Here is a 4,486-nt window from a genome sequence, read left to right on the forward strand (position 1 = left end):
GCAATATCTCAAGGACCACCTCTGCCCATATGAACTGACCCAGTCCATGTGATCACCATCTGAGACCCTTCTTCAGGTACCTCCTCCATGAGAGGTCTGAAGGACAGCAACAAGAAAATTGACATTTTCTTTTGTGGTTCTCTGTTTTTGGAATGCTCTCCCCAAGGAGGTTCAACTGATGCCTTCATTACATATCTTTAGGTGCCAGGCAAGAACATTCCTCTTCTCTCAGGCCTTTGGCAGCCTTCCCAGCATCTAAGACACCAGAGGTACTAGAACAATTGGTTAAATCCTTTGAAACTAAAAAGCCAGCGGCCAGTTTTTATAGATATTTGGTATCAGTAAATCAATTTGATCTGCAGAATCTAAGAAATGAATGGAATGTTCAGTAAATGTTCCTCTAATCCAAATTTGAAGTTTCCCCCTATTGCTGAGCAGACCATCTTAAAACAACAGTGATACCTCTCTCTGGATTTATTGGTTTTATGCCTTATCAATGTTCTCTGTTGGTAAGTAACCCTGTGATATCTCTTTCAATTCCTCCAACATTCAAGGGTTCTGATGATATCTAGGTGGCAAGTTCTGGAAATACTTGCTGCACTGTTAACAGGATGGTGGATGCTTGAACCAGTCCAAGAGGATATGTGATATATTCTTAGGGGTGTGACCGTGAACAGACTTACTTTTGAGTAAGTTGCATTGAACTGTATTGAAAGGAACTTATTTCTTGGTAGATGAGTATAGGATTGTGCTGCCACATAAAAAGGAAAACCAGAAAGCCAGTGCTATGATGCAGAAAAAGTTTTATTGAGAATTTCAAACAGTAAAAGTATTCAAGTGAATACTAAGCATACTGCAAGACAATAAAGCAAAAAAGAACACATTCCAGTGAACAGCTTCTCCTTTACAATTATTTTTCAGGTTGGAGGAAGAGTAGGGGGTTCTACATGTATAGAACATTCTTTCCACCTTCCTTACATTAAGTCCCAATTACACATATTTACACTTGCATGCTAATTTCATAGACATAGGGAATGGATCTTGTGCTTTTCTTCCCAATGTGAACTGGTGTGTTTCAAAGAGACGTAGGCAAATAAATATCATAAAACTAGCAGGGGAAAGTGAGATAAAATTAAACTGGAAACAGCTGCATGTTCTAGATGGGCCTGATTACAAGGGATGCAGAACACTCTTCCAGTTCCCATTGGGATTGCCTAGGGAGTTTGGGTGCTCAGCATATCTAAAATCAGACCGAAATAGTCCACCACAGATCTCTTTTTCTTTCCTCCTTGTTGACAGACCGTGAGAGCTTAGCATGGGGTATAACAGATGCTGCCTCTACGCCCCACAAACCCATAACGGCCACGGCCCCCAAAACCACCAGAGCTAGACCCCAGAAGACCTGCACCACCATAGAGCCCTCTGCCATATCCGCCACCAAATCCACTGCCAAATCCGGATCCATAACCCCCAGGGGAGCATGGAGCATTTCCTCCTACAGCCACGGGCTCACAACTGGCAGAGAGGATGGGTCCTGGGATGGTCACGATGGCAGCAGGTGGCTGGATGACGACCTCTGCTGGTGGGATCTGGTTGACGCATGAAGGCTGGACTCCAGAAAGAATACCTAGACTGGCAGAAGGGACGCCGGATCCAACCAGGGCACCGGAGCCATAGCCATAGCCAGAACCATAGCCAAATCCACCGCCAAGGCCACCACCAAAGCCACAGCCAAGACCACCGGCTGATCCAAAACCAACGACTGGGGAGGAAGCACAAGATGGGACGGTGCAGGAAGGTCCACAGTTAGCCATGGTTGAGTCTGGAAAGACATAGGCAGGCACATATTATAGCCAAGAAACATTGTAATTCACAACAGCAATGAAAATTATGGGTTGCATCCAACTACCAATCTGAGTAGATGTCTATTGATTAAATAGGTCTACCTGGAAAAAACATTGAATACATGGAGAAACATGGAATACAGCCCTATGTATTCTCAGTGGCACAGTATATCAAGCAAGGGATAGACCAGACCATGTAATGAGCAACTTTATTTCCCGCCTTCTTAGATCAAAAGCTGGTGTTGCCAGTCTTTTGAGGCCAGTAGGGACATTTTATTATTGACAATTGTTCCCATGGAGTGAGGGGAGAAGTGGCGTATCAGAAATTGACTACCGTATCTGAAGAGCCGGGAAAAGAGGCAGGGACATAATTTCAGTTCAACAACCCCTGTGGACTCCAGGTTGAAAAATGGTGCAGGGAGTTCTGAACTAGATCGTCTAACAGCCAATCCCATCATGGTTATGCTGTGCCTCACCAGTTACAGGCATCATGCTTCTGAATACCAGTTGCTGGAAACTTCAGAAGGGGAGAGTGCCATTGCACGTGGGTCTTACAAATGGGTTTTCAACAGGTCTCTGATAGGCCTGTGTGAGAAAAGGATGCTGAACTAGATGGGCCATTTGCCTGGTCCAACAGCAGCTCCCAATACTGCTATTTAGATGAGGATTCTGAAAGAAATCTCTACCCTCTCACACACAGAATTACATCTCTGTTTCCAAAGAGAGAAGAAATATTAAATCAGTTTTAAGTTTGTATCATAAGCAGGCTCTCCAAGCATAGAGGGTAAGACGAGCTGAGAATGTGGCATTCTAAATCCCCAGCTAACTGTTGAAATTCAAAAGAGCTAGATATGTGTGTGTAAGTCTAAGAGATACACTTCAAAGGAACTAGGTAGCACAAATACACCATGGAGATTTAGTAAAAATGTGCATTAGTATTTTAAATCTCTGAGTCAAGTCCTACATTGGCAGGTATAAGTACAGTGGTACCACGGGTTAAGAACTTAATTTGTTCTGGAGGTCCATCTTAACCTGAATCTGTTCTTAACCTGAAGCACCACTTTAGCTAATGGGGCCTCCCGCTGCTGCCGTGCTGCCAGAGCACAATTTCTGTTCTCATCCTGAAGCAAAGTTCTTAACCCGAGGTAATATTTCTGGGTTAGTGGAGTCTGTAACCTGAAGCATCTGTAACCTGAAGTGTCTGTAACCCGAGGTACCACTGCAAATGGGAGCAAACTGGAACTTCTTCTGAGATGAATCAGTGTAACTATTCTATAAGCTCTCCATAAAGAATCACAGAACTGTAGCTTTTTACACCATCAATTCCTATCTCCCTGCTTTGATGGAGGCAATCCAGACCTCCAGCGCAGGAGATATTGACTACCCAACTCTCCAGTTGATTGCTTCCTTCATCAAACCAATCGGTTTCTTTGGGGAAGGATTCTGGCTCTGTTTAAAACATCTACTTTGTATCTTCTACCAGCATCTTCAGGTAGGGGTGACAGGTACACCCAGTGTGGAACCCAATGTAGACTAGTTGTGGGGAATCTTTTACCCTCCAAGGAGTGCTGAACTACTACATCCATCATCCCTGGCCATTGGCCATGCTTGCTAAGGATGATGGGAGCTATGGTTCAGCAACCTCTGGAGGACCAAAGGTTTCCCACTCCTGGTGTAGACAATACTGAGCTAGGTAGACCAATAATCTGACTTGATATAAGGCAGCTTCCTCTGCTCCCTGCTTTCCTACAAACTGTGCTATGTCCAACCAAGATTGACCTTCCTCTAGCTTTTACCCATTTGATCTATGCAAGGACTTGGATAAGCCAAGCTTACCTGTGTTGTTTTGATGCGTGGGAAGTTGAGAGATGATGAGAGGTGAAGCTGTTGGTGAACTGTGGAAGAATGAGAGCTTTTATACCATCCTCACGGAGTCCCTAATGGTTAAGAAACGCCCCTTCACACTTAATGTCTCAATTATCCACGATCAAAATCTGCTGCTTCCATCATAGTCTAAAATTGCTTTAATAAGCCAAACGTTGTCAGGATGCCAACTCTGTAATCAGCTTATTACACAACATGTTCATTTTTTCCTTCCATTTCTTCCCTCCGGGGATTGCTTACTGTATTCCGTTGGCTTGGGAAGGAATCTTGTTGGGGGGAAAAGTGGGCCTTGTTTCCTTTTCATTCTGTTTTTAAATATACAACATTTTTAAACAAATGAAAATACAAAGAAACAGCAACTATAACAGAGCCTCCAAGTATCCCTATTTTCCAGGGACAGTCCTGGATTTACAAAAGCTCACTCGGTTTCTGATTTGGTCCCAGAATGTCCCCCTTTTCCCTAGGATTTCCCTATTTTCATTTGATAAATGTTGGGGGGTATGGAATTATGCAACCCGAGGCATTTTTGTTGGGGATTGTAGGGAAAGACCTGCCAAAAAAGTTGAAAAACATCTTCATGTATGTGACAACGGCCGCGAGAGTTTGGGTAGCACAAGGATGGAAGACTGAAGAAATCCCAACTAAAGAATCATGGCAAGAAAAATTGATGGACTATGCAGAACTGGCAAAACTGACATATAAGCTACGGGACAAGGATAACTGTGACTTTAAGGATGAATGGGAATCCTTTACAAAAT

The 4,486-nt window shown here is 43.6% G+C and overlaps 1 long non-coding RNA gene across 1 annotated transcript; it reads right to left on the reverse strand.

The window, feature by feature from the left end:
* Nucleotides 1-786: 786 nt before the first annotated feature.
* LOC307205825 lies at nucleotides 787-3,839 on the reverse strand. Its single transcript, XR_013834085.1, has 2 exons — nucleotides 3,681-3,839; nucleotides 787-1,822 (listed from the first exon to the last, which is right to left on the reverse strand). It is a non-coding gene; the product is annotated as an uncharacterized lncRNA (long non-coding RNA).
* Between the last annotated feature and the right edge of the window lie 647 nt (nucleotides 3,840-4,486).

This window comes from Podarcis cretensis, assembly GCF_951804945.1.
Source record: "Podarcis cretensis genome assembly, chromosome: 16".
Classification (NCBI taxonomy): Eukaryota; Metazoa; Chordata; class Lepidosauria; order Squamata; family Lacertidae; genus Podarcis; species Podarcis cretensis.